Raw genomic sequence first — 13,524 nt, 5'->3', positions numbered from 1 at the left:
GTACTTGGTTGGACCCCAAAATAGAAAGGTTTTATATTTACCACTTAATCCACATCTTAATCAAACTATTATGCTATTTCCATATGTACAAAAATTAGCTATGCCTTTTCTATACCCTTCTTACTCAACAGTTCCAATCTCAGCTATTTAAACAATTTCCTTTTAAATAAAACCCTAATAAATGGCCAATAAAAGCCAGAGTCTGTAATGTGTAGATTCACTTTCTTTCTTGGATTTGCTTTTGCTTCTAATTTATAGTTACCTGTAAAGGGATTATTTATTCTCTTCCAAAAGGAGCTGTTTTTAAATGAACTTTCAGTGATTTTTTAAATAAAAATCATTATAATTTCTCAATTCCTAAAAGATCGGGTAACCAAATGCCTCCATTCCATGAGATATAAGAAGTAGATGAAGAAACTGCAATGCTTAATGAAGCATTAGACGTTCATAACATGTTGGATTACAGATAGAGAAGGAAATATTGTTGTGAATATTGCTTTGGATAGGCCCTGTAAATGGAAACCCTCCTTTTGAATTGATTCTTCTTTTCCCAGAACAATGCAGCTTTGCAGAATCTTTCCTTGGTCTCTCCATCTGCAGTTAGTTACTTTCTCAGGCATCCCTATATAATGTCCTACAGGTCTTCTCTAAGGCAATTGACATAGACATTGAAATCACCTTGTTTGTCTATCTGTTCTTTAGAATTAGGAAAAAGTATTGCTTCTACATTCTTTTCTGTGTCTCAAATCGTCGCATATGAAAATTTTGCTGGGATTAAGTTCATAATGATGAAAAAGAGTTATTATGTTTAGCTCACTATTTTAAGCCTTTCACAATCATTACATTTGCAAATCAAACTTATGATATCTGCTTTTTATTTCACTTTATAGGCAACTGAAGTACAAATTAAGTAAATTGCACAATTTACACATAGAGTATCTGGGAGATTACTGACACAGTAAGTATGTCTAGTGACTATGAAAAAATAATGCTAAACTGAAGAAAAGACTGAAAGCTGAAAAGCAACCCTATGGGATTTAAAATTCAAAGACAGGGCCATAAGAACAGAAAATTAATCCTTGCTTTTTCATCAACTATGTTTCATATCACTAGTCAGATGTCTTGTACTAAAGCTTGAACTTGGAGCATCACAACTCTTGCCTTGGCTATTTAACTGACAGCTTGTACCCTGCCACTTGAGTCACACTTCTACATCTGAGCCCTGATAACCAAGCAACATGTGGTGACTGTGGTGGACAAAAAGAAGGAAGATTATAAAGAAGACAGATATTTCACCTCTAAGGCTCAATTTGCAAGCAGGAGTTCATTAACTAGACTTACTAGAAATTGACATTAGATGCATAAGAGCCAAAAGGCTTCATAGACTACCTTTGAGAAAACTTTAGCACAAGTCAAATATAGTTGACTCTCCAGACAATTGTAAAAAAAATTAGTACATTTTATTTTCTCACAGTGATTGTGGGGCCTTTTTTTCTGGTTTAGAAATAGCAACACAAATTTCTTAGTGTTTAGACTGATTTGTACAAGAGCCTGGGTCAAGGATGTTTAACTACAGGTGAAAATATGAATAACAGAATGGTGAGCTATATTATTTGTCAATTTTTAGAAACATTCATGATGCACACGTATTTGAACATTTCAAGCACTAATGGACCAGGTGTTGAGGATGTGCCCTGACAGGGAGCAAAGAGGAAGGATTTGGAGTCCTCTCCCAAAGCAAGTGGCATCTTTCCTGTGACACCACATGAGTAGCACTTGCAACTGTACATAAAATACTTTTACAAGCAGATCTCTTTCTAAGGAAATGAAAAGACATGCTTAATCTGTAGGGAGATTAAACTTCCTGGGGTGAGGCCTCAGACAATTGATTTTAAAGGTTTGTTCTTTTTCAAATTGTGGTGTTTTGTTTTAACAAGGCACATGAAAAACTTCGATTCACTCCTACCCCCACCCCTGTGGCCACCTTCAAACATTATTTTAATTCCCATATGTCCTTAGTAGCGCTCTTAGAAAAGATTTTCCCTTATTTGCACAAATGTTAGCCATAGAAAGCAGTTCAAGCCTGTTAAAAACAGAATTCTTGGATCACTAACACAGAAAATAACCACAGCGAAGATAGATGGAATCCTCCGATTTAGTGAGAAGCTTAAGTCCTAAATCGAGAACACACTTGGTATGAAAACAACAGGGTGACTATTTTACTTGTATGGCATCTCCCCACTCAAAGTCACTTCCCACTTTTACTGCCACCTCTCATTACCTTGAGGAAATAAGAAACATCAGAGAGCCACCCAGGAGCTGGTCGTCCTGGCACCGAATGAATGGAACTGGAAACACTCTTGCTAGGCGGGACCCCGTGGTAAATTAGTCAGCGCTTGGTCGCACTAGCGGAGGGACAGGCTGCTTCCCGCATCATGGAAGACGACGCTCCAGAGATCTATGGGCTGGAGTTCCAGGCACCTGCTCTAACACCTCAAACTGCAGAAGCAGATGCCATTCGATTTTTGATTGGAAAACAGTCTCTTAAATATGATAATCAGATTCACATCATAGATTTCGATGATGAAAATAACATTATAAACAAAAAATGTTCTTCTCCATCAAGTGGATGAGATCTGGCATATCAGTGCCAGCCCCACAGATAAACCTGCTACAAGATTCTGTATCCTCCTCCACCATACTGAAGATATTACACGTGAGTACACTACACATAAGGTAAAGAAGACAGAATCATCAAAAAACGAAAAACTAGTGCTCGCTTCAGCAACACATGTACTAAAATTGGAACGATACAGAGAAGATGAGCATGGCCCCTGCATAAGGATGACACACAGATTCGTGATTATAAAATCAGTGGTTTGACATTGTCGTTGTTATTTTTAATGTAACATGTGAAGGTATCTCGTTTTCTTTTGTTTTTCTTCCCCATGGTTTTACTCCTGATATCACTGTAATTGATTTCTATACCCTGGGCATTGTATTATATGCTTATTAGAACTAGGGAAGGGAAGGAAAACATCAAAATGGAGAGACAACAGGTAAAAAGTGAACAAATGCAATAGCAATACTTACAAGACAATATGCTGTAATCCAACTGTACAACTAATGGGGTGAGTGGGGAGGGAGGAAGGAGGGAGAAAAATGAGGGAGAAGGTAACAACTTTGATAAGAAATGTACTCACTACCTTATGTATGAAACTGTACCCTCTGGACATCACGTTGAGAATAAATAAGAAAAATAAAAATAAAATTTAAAAAACCCAAAAAAATTAAAAAGGAAAATTTTTTAAAGTTTTTATTATAAAACTGATGTACAAGGAGGTTACAGTTTCATACGTTAGGCATTGGATACATTTCTTGTACTATTTGTTACCTTGTCCCTCATACCCCCCTCCCCCCTCCCATTTTCCCCCCCTGCGGTGTTCAGTTCACTTACACCAAACAGTTTTGCAAGTATTGCTTTTGTTGTTGTTTCTCTTAATTTACCCTTTGTCTCTCAATTTTGGTATTCCCTTTGAATTTCCTAATTCTAATACCAGTACACACTGTTTCCTATACACTCAGATAAGATTACAGAGATAGTGTAGATACAATCACAAGAAGGTGATACACGAACATCATCAATAGTAGAAACTACAGATACACATGGGATGTTGAAAGTAGTTACAACTGTGATATAACAATCATTTCCATAAAATGGAGTTCATTTCACTTAGCATCATCTTATATGATCATAAGGGTATAGCTATTGGGTTCTTGTGATCCTCTGCTGTGACTAGCCTAAACCTATGCTAATTATTCCCAATAAGGGAGACCATAGAGTCCATGTTTCTTCGGGTCTGGCTCACTTCACTTAGTATAACTTTTTCCAAGTCCTTCCATTTCCTTACAAATGGGGCAATGTCATTCTTTCTGATAGAGGCATAAAATTCCATTGTGTATATGTACCACATTTTCCTGATCCATTCGTCTACTGAGGGGCATCTCAGTTGGTTCCAGATTCTAGCTATGACAAATTGCGCTGCAATGAACATTGTTGTGCTGGTGGCTTTATTGTGATTTTGTTTGTGGTTTTTTGGATAAATACCCAAAAGTAGGGTTGCTTGGTCAGAGGGGAGTTCTACATTTAGCCTTCTGAGGACTCTCCATACTGCTTGCCAAAGTGGCTGAACCAGTTTACATTCCCACCAACAATGAAGTAGGGTTCCCTTTTGTCCACATCCCCTCCAACAACTGTTATTGTTAGTTTTCTTGATATATGACATTCTTACTGGGGTGAGATGTAATCTCAATGTTGTTTTGATTTGCATTTCCTTTATGGCCAGTGATGTAGAGCACTTTTTCATATGTCTCTTGGCCATTCTCATTTCCTCATCAGAGAAGTCTCTTTGTAGGTCTTTAGCCTACTTGATGAGTGGGCTATTAGTTCTTTGTGGTTTTGTTTTGGAGGAAGGTAATTTAAAAAGGAAAAATTTTTAAAAATTAAAAAAGAAACATCAGAGAATGCTACTCAGAGGAGTCACAACAATCTATCTTCACAAATGGACTAACAAAGGCATTATTCTGATTTCTGAGGATGGAAACGTTCTGTGTTATGGTCCCAAACAACCTTCGTTTCATTCTGCATAATGCCACACCAATTATGTTCCCACCCCTCTATTCATCACCTTCTCGCCCCCTAGAGAATCTCCTGACTATGAGAGCTAGTGTTCTATACTCTGAAGAACATGGGTCCTTCTTAGTGAATTCTAATTCTGGCCTTCTCCATAAGTATCTCTAGTCCTTTCCTGAGGAATTGGTTACACCCATTTCAGTGGCCATTGACTTTGGTCACTCAGAGGACCAATTTTTGAAAGCTAAGAATACTGTGTATGCACACATGCACACATGCATTCTATATGTACTGGGCAAGATGGGCAGATTCCGTATTATGTGAAAGCCAATAGCAGTCCAGACTGCAATTGGCATACAGAGTACCAGCCTATCAAAGGATCTGAGATGCTACAGCATCTATCACAGAAACAACAGAAATAACTATGCCAAGAACATTTTGGAAAACCACAGAACATTCGTTCTATTATTCACACTGCCACCCACGCTTTCATTAAAGTCTCTCATGGGTCATGATGGCCTGGGACATCCATGTTCACATGATAAACTCCTTCTGATGCTGCTCCATGTCACCACTCCTACAGGCCAACATCACCACCCAGACTATTTTAAATAGATACGGCAAGTATCTACCATAAAGTAAGTTATCTATGCTGGGTTGAGTCTTTAATTTTTTAATAACTTTGGGCCTCTGTCTTTGAGTCCTTCTTACATATGGCTCTTAGAGCTTATCACAATTATAGCCAATCATTTAGTCTTTTGTTCATGCTTTCCTTCAAACAATATCCTTCTTATTTCTACATTTCCTACTTTTAGTAAAGACTTACCATCATTTTATTTTGACTAAATAACATGTCAAAATTTGACCAGAATAGTGTTGTCTTGGTGTGTTTTCTTAATTTGACTTTCAAAAGCTTCTTATATTAGGCAATAAATTATCACTTCAGCCTAATGAATGTCTGACTTTCAATGTTCATCTATTCTTTAGGACAAAGGAATATCAAGGGGAACTTGTAGAGCTACTTCACATGACTCTTCTTACTGTGCTTGAGTCATAGGACCCTTGACAATGAAGGCCATGTGACCAAATACAGCTGAGGCAATGCAACTCTTTATCCCTTAGCAGATGCTTCTAAATATTCACAGCTCTCTATAGTTTACACTTTGGGGACATTTCTTTTTCCAAAATAAGCAGATATTCAGAAACCTTCTGTTCCTTAAATGTGGACAAACTACTAAGACACAGTCTTTACTAAATAAAAGTACAGAACTAAATCTGCATACTAAGAAATGTTACCTATCTCCAAAAATAAACTACAATTATGCTTCTACTATGAACTAGACCAACTCTTTTTAGTTAGCAAAGGACAGTGCGAATTATGGAGATTTGTCATATTATCAGCACTTGTAGCATAATGTGACTCTAAAGTTCTCTGGCAGAAATAATCTCTCAGTAGGATAAAAGAGTATTCTTTGTAGTATGGAAATGGATATCAGCTTCTTCCTATTTTCTTTTAAATCTCAGAGTGTTATCCAAAATTAATGTCATTGTTCACACATATGCTAATGCTTTGCATAATTACTTAGCTCAATTTGTACATGAATGGCACAAATAATAGATTTTCTGAGCAAGAGTTAAAGGTAATGTGAATTTGAACATATGAGAACAAAATTAAGTCCAGTAATCCATATTACATAATATTCTCATTCTGATACTTTGCAGTCTTTGGCAATCATTTAATAACAATTGATAAGAAAGAACAAAAAGTACTTGAAAGCAAGATTTATTTTCAGAAGAGACTATTATCTTTTTTAAGTGGTAGTAACCATAAGACAATTATTATACATTTTATGACATCTGTATATCAAACAAGAATCACTTATTCTGTTTATAACATACATTTAATTTAGAAAAACCTACAAAGTAATGTTTGTTTCTATTAACACATGTTGAATATTATTACTAGATTATAACTTTAAAGATTTAATGAATAGCACAATTTTGAGGAATATAGAAGTTAAGATCTATAGGTATACTGGTATTAGAACTAGGAAATTGGAAGCGAATACCAAAATCGAGAGACACAGGGTAAAAAAAAGACAAACAACTACAAAAGCAATACTTGCAAAACTGTTTGGTGTAAATGAACTGAACAACTCATGGGGAGGAGGGGAAGGGAAAGGGGGAGGGGGGAGGGGGGAATGAGGGACGAGGTAACAAACAGTACAAGAAATGTAGCCAATGCCTAATGTATGAAACTGTAACCTCTCTGTAATTCAGTTTGATAATAATATATATATATATATACATATATAAAGAAAAGTAGCTGGTAGTAACTGCTCCGCAAGTGATTTCTAATATTAAATTAAAAGCAAATAATCATATCCTACTAGCTTTACTTCATTTGCTATTAGCATTATTGTTTAGTCTATTCAATGGAAATACACTTTAAAATGTGCCTGTTATCTACCTTTACATATTAATAAAATACTAAATGAAAATAAAAAAGAACACTTTCTTAGTTACTGACAGACTTTTACAAATTGTGCTTTATTGTTATAATTTATTGACCATATTCAGGCTAAAAATCTATTTAGCCCAATCTTTGGAAGATTTCAAAATATACTAGTCCAGCTTTAATATAAAGCAAAGTGATGATACAAAAGATTGAATGATTGAAATTTAGTAAACTTACAATTTTTTTTTGCCAGTCCTAGTCAGCACTGTCCCTGGCTTCTTTCTACTCCAGTCACTCTACCACTTGAGCCACAGTGCCATTTTTGGCTTTTTCTATATATGTGGTACTAAGGAATTGAACCCAGGGATTCATGTATACAAAGCAAGCATTCTACCACGAGGCCATATTCCCATTCCTAAGCTTACAAATCTTGAGTTAATTTGAAAAGATTTTACTGAAAGTATGGGTCAAGTCTATGACCAGTAGAGTGAATACAGAATTTTCCTCTAAAATGAAAGGTTATTCATGTTGCCAGCTATCAAAAGGAATACCTAATTCTGGAGTAGATTATCAAACAGGACTTTGAACTAATGATGGAGGGGAGACTTTATCACAGGACATGGACCCCAAAAAGGCATGGATATCAAAAGCCTTGTAGTGATTCCTGGAGCAGAGTCATCTTCTCTTGGCCACACAGGCACATTTTGGAAGTGAATGCTGTTAGTGAGTTTCTGCTCTTTGCTAGCAGTAGACAGGAATAAGAGCATTAAAACAGAACACTGTCTTGGCTTCTGAAGCAGCCAATCACTGGGGAACAGTAAAAAGCAGCTACAATTGATCTTGAAACTTGTGGAAGGTGTGTCATGAACACAAGCAAGCTTTGCAAACAGAGCTCAAATTTCACAAGCATCTACCAGCAAGAAATAAAATGATCAAGTCATAGAATCTGAACTCTTGCTCTGAAATCATGTGAGGCAAATCCTTATGGGGTAGAACTCACAAAAAAATAAACAGAACAATATCTCTGTCAAAGTACCTTCTGGCAAAGAAGTACAGAACATGTAATCTTGGGTTGTTATGGTTTGAATAATTGAAGAAGAATAACATTTGTAGCCAAAGGCCGCTAGGAACAAAACCAGATGGAATCCACAGACAAATAAGGTATTTTTATTTCAGATCTCGTTGATTAGTCTTGTCACAAGTAACAACCACAATGAAAATTTTTGTAAAAATTTCTAAGAACTAGAAAAATGAGCAATTAATTTTTACATTCTCAACTAGAGAATTTTCTGAAAATAATGCAAAAGCTAAGTTTCTAGAAAAATCAATTGAATCAAAATTCAAACATAGGAAAAAGTAAAAGCAATTATGTAATTAACTTAACTGTCAAGATTTACCAGCTAGATATATCAGAACACTAATCTCCAGCTGGAAAAGTTTCTGTAACTTTCAGTTCAAATGTACTTTTCTACTTTTAGAATCAAAATAACTTTTCCTTTGTTCAAATACTATACCTTAAACCACAGGCCCTCACCAAATTCCTTGTTTTCATTTGAAAGATAATTTCTAGTTTTTAGAAAAGTGCTGCACTTCACAGTGTGTTCTCTCAAAATTATTTTATTTCATCTTATAATTACCCTCTGATCATTTCATTGTTATTACCATTATTCTTAGAACCATTCTTTTCACATATAAAAAGAAGTCCAATAAATTAAGATTTCCTAAGATTATTAAACTACTGAAACTTAGAGACCAATTATTCACATCATAAAACTCTCCTTTGTATAATAAAAAAGCCTTTGGAGAATAATTTTAATACATAAGGAATCATTCTATAATATATTGAGACTAAGCTTTCTAAAACCTTATAACAAGTCATGCTTTGGGATTTGTATTACTTATATGAAGTAAGGAAGTTGTTTTTTTTTAATCTGACTTGGCTTTTATTTTTGAAAGTGTGGCTCTATATAACCACAAATATTTAGAGGAAAAGCAGGGTTATGCTGCTTCCATAATATTATAATGGAGCAATAAATTCTCTGCTTCCCACTGAACTTGTAATAATATAATATAACATCATAGTATCAAGAATTATCTATATGTGGGTCGTGTTTCTAGTATAAAGTAACCTTTTGTATTACCAGTTACAGAAAACTATAACACATGCAATTACCTACTTAGTCATAATAAGAAATAAATAGTAGTAATAAATGGCTATGTTACTGGTCTATGTATACTTAGTATATTTTTATTATTATTTTAGAGTATAATCTTGTACTCCTACTTAGGGAAAAAGTACTGTAAAACAAGATGCCTTGTTAGGCTGGTAGCAGCCTTATATATCCTGTGCCTGACAAGTCCCTTGACTGAGTCAAAGACTTTGCTGAGTGTACCATCAACTTTCATGAAGTACTGTCTATAGTGCTAACCCAGTGAGGAAATCACCTGACAACATATATCTTGTAATCTTTCCCCATTGTTAAGCAAAGGGATGACTATATATAAATCCACAAGCATTCAGTGCTTAATTTTAAGGCACAAAATACATCCAGGATGGATAATCATCCTCAAAACTCTGTATTTTAATGGAACACACCCTTATCTAAAGTCTGTGCTTAATCTTGGTGGAGATCACCTATGCAACTTTAAGCAATTTCTTTGAATTCCAACTCCTGCTTTACCAACTACAAAAGTTCTCCCTTAATGTTATTTCTCTGTACATGTTATTTCTTCTTGACTCTCCTTTGTCTTCTATCTCCCAACTATTGTAAATTTATGCACCCAGTAACATTTTCTCCCATGTTCCTTCAATTGTTTTAAAGATTTTACCTGTTAATCTCTTTGAAAATTGTGTACCAGTAAACTGTTTCCATTAGTATGAGTACAAATAGTTTCCTTGAATCAAAAAGTAATATAGTAGCACTATTATCCACCCCCCCATATAGGTCAATATCTTTGGCACTAATGACTTTTCTACAGAGTTCAAACATGAAATATTCTTTTTTAAGTTTCAATGGCTTTTTCACTTTATAATTTACTAGTAGTATTTATGGTGTTTTGATTTCTTTTAAATTCTAACTCATTCTATCATTTACAGAAAATTTCCATGTATTCCAGAAACTTACCTTCTACTGCCTTCTTAAAGATTTCTAGTAAGCATTAATGAAAATCTAAACATAGAGTGTTTCAATTTGAATTAAAACCAGCTAGTTTAGTGGCGAGTTCTCTTTTTTTTTCCTCATCTATTGTCAAAGTGATGTACAGAGAGGTTAGAGTTTCATATGTTAGACCTTGGGTACATTTCCTGTACTGTTTGTTACCTCCTCCCTCATTCCCCCTCCCCCCTCCACCTTTCCCTCTCCGCCCATGAGTTGTTCAGTTGGTTTACACCAAATAGTTTTGCAGGTACTGCTTTTGTAGTGGTTTGTCTTTTTATCCTTTGTCTCTGGTTTTTTATATTCCCTTTCACTTTCCTAGTCCTAATACCAGTATATACAGTTTCCAATGTACTCAGATAAGATACAGTGATAGTGCGGGTATACGGAAGGGGATACAAGAGGATCATCAACAATAGAAGCTATGGTTTCACGTGGCATGTTGAAAGTAATTACAACAGTGATATAACAGTCGTTTCCAAAACATGGAGTTCATTTCACTTAGCATTATCTTATGCATTCATAAGGGCATAGCTATTAGGCTCTTGTGATCCTCTGCTGTGACTAGCCTGAACCTGTGCTAATTATTCCCTATGAGGGAGACCATAGAGTCCATGTTTCTTTGGGTCTGAGAAATGGAAGGACTTGGAAAAAATTATACTAAGTTCTCTTTTGGTAGTTTTACTTGTTACAAGTATTTCTCAGCTAGATAGAATGTTCTAATAACATAAATCACCTCTTCAAAAATAGTTAACAAATAAATAATAGATTCATATTTGTAATGATCTTTAAGAATTAGAGAAATATGAGATTGGGGATAATGTTCAGTGGTATGATTCTTATTTTGTATGGATGAATGGTCTTATCTCCAACCAAACTTTTTCCTGAATTCAGGAAAAGGAAGTTGCTTGTTTGTTCCTCTAGTTAATATTTTTCCCAAATCAGCAAGGTCATTTGACACAATTTTGAAAAGTAAATAAATACTATTTTAGCCAAGTTAGGAGCCAGCCTGAGCATGAAAAGTCTATGAGACACTTATTTCCAAAGATTCACCAAAAAACTGGCTCAAGTGGTAAAGTCTCAGCCTACAGGGACTGAGCTAGGCTCTAAACTCAAACCCTCATATTTACAAATAAAAGAAGTATTTTAACTTTTAAATATATTCATGTTTTATTAATTATCTAGAAAATATATTCTAATTTGTTCTAAAATACTAAATGACTCTAAAATAAAATGACTAAAGAAAATGTGTTACCCCGTATATTTGAGTCCATCTTTGGGCAAATTCCATTATCCTCTGCATTTTTTGTAGGACAAAAAAAAAAAAAAACTGAACTGGGGGGTTCTCCTGCTTGCTAGTCAGGTGCTCTCTGAGCAAAATCCCTAGCCATTTTTGCTCTTAATACTTTTGGACATGGTCTCAGATTTTTACGTGGGTTCCTTGAAATAACAGAGGAGCATTTCCATTCCTGGCTTTATCCACACAATCTTCACTTGATTTTAAGCAAAAGGCCAAGGAACAATGAACAATTAGATTGGTTAATTCAAAGCAATTTATACTAGCCACATGTTGTCAATTTCCAAGCCTACTACATGAACATAACAACAGTTAAGGATTCTTCTATTATATCTATGAGGAAAAAATATACAAGTATAAGTTTATTTCTTTTTCCTCTGTAGGAAGAGTACAGATTCTTTATGTACTATTCCACAATTTTTCCAAGAAGTGTCAAGAATATTAACCTGTATGATATTTATTATCAATTTACAAGGAAGTTATTGAGGAAAGAGCAATATATTTTATAATATTCAGTTTTTAATTTAATTTTGAGATAGTTGTAGGTTCTCATTCAGCTGTAAGAGAGAATTCAGGAAGCTTCCTATTTAGTCCTTTGTATAGTTAATATCCAAAGGCAACATCTTTCCTCCATAGGTAGTATCTAATACAGAAAAATGTCACAGTCACAATCATAATTTATTGACTTTTTTTTTTGGTCCGTTGTGGGGCTTGAACTTGGGGCATGGTCACTGCTCCCAAGCCTCTTTGTGTTCAAGGCTAGCACTCTACCCCTTGAGCCACTGCACCACTTCCAGTTTTTGAGTGTTTATTTGGAGATAAGAGTCTCACTGGGACTTTCCTGCCCTGGCTAGCTTTGAACCACCATCCCTGGATCTCAGCCTCCTGAGTAGCTAGGATTACAGGCGTGAGTCACCAGCACTCAGCTTTGACCTCTTTCTTATTTTACTAGTTCTAAATGTATGTATGTGTGTAGGCACATACATGTAATTTCATAACATGTTTAAATTCATGTGACCATCACAGAAAACAAGATATAGAACAGTACCATCACAATCACAATTTCTACTGTTTTTATTTTTATATTTACAAAGATAGTTGCACACTTAGGTCACAATTTAGTTATTGTTCCATGTATCAAACTGTAGTCAGTTAGGCAGATTCTACTTATTGGCTCAAATTCAACTTTAACTATCTTTTAATCCCTAAATAATTGAATAATAAGGAACATACTGAATACAACTGTTAGTATCTATCACTATTTGTGTTAAAGATACCTTTTTATAGCTTCATTAAAAAATATTTTTCCTGGTGGCATATTATATGGATAACAACTATCCATTTTTAAGCATAACAGTAAGTAGCTCTTGGTTTCTCTGAGATGTTGGTAGAGTATATTTTTGTAATACATAGTTGGAAGCTCTGAAAACACCATTGAGCTGTGGGGAGAAATGATTACAAGTTTATTTCCAGCTCTTGATATCTTTAGTAAGAGATTTGAATAGCTATAGCTTACCCTGAAATGTCTTTCAGTTACCTTATTTTTCATATATTCTATCCACTAGGAATCCCTCCAAGCCTCTGCACTCCTCACCCTCACCCTAATGCAAACATAAATGAGAGAAATTAATGAAACACTGTGATGCCGCTGGTCCACATGAAAACATCATGATTATCTTTTCTAATCAGATGGGACTAATTTTCTTGCTCTCCACCTGACTAATTTCCTCCACTCTTTCCCCCTCCCATTAGGTATCTAGCTGCTAAATGTTTACAGATTAATCTGCAGGCAATGGTCCCACAGCAACAATCATTCACAGGATCAAATTCCTTTGCTCTTTGATTAAGGCATTTCTACCCTGACCATATATCTACTTCTTAAACACTTAAAGCTTCAAACAAAACTTGAATTCCAGAGCCCAGCCTACTACTGACTTACATTAATATTTTAAAAGTTCTTACATCGATATAAAGTGACTTT

The 13,524-nt window shown here is 35.1% G+C and overlaps 1 non-coding gene across 1 annotated transcript; it reads left to right on the top strand.

Moving 5' to 3' along the window:
- Positions 1-2,772: 2,772 nt before the first annotated feature.
- LOC125352141 lies at positions 2,773-2,879 on the top strand. The gene has a single exon (XR_007211135.1). It is a non-coding gene; the product is annotated as a U6 spliceosomal RNA (small nuclear RNA).
- The last annotated feature ends 10,645 nt before the right edge of the window (positions 2,880-13,524 follow it).

This window comes from Perognathus longimembris, chromosome 5 (genome assembly GCF_023159225.1).
Source record: "Perognathus longimembris pacificus isolate PPM17 chromosome 5, ASM2315922v1, whole genome shotgun sequence".
In the NCBI taxonomy this organism is placed as follows: Eukaryota; Metazoa; Chordata; class Mammalia; order Rodentia; family Heteromyidae; genus Perognathus; species Perognathus longimembris.
This window is presented reverse-complemented; position numbering and strand designations above follow the sequence as displayed.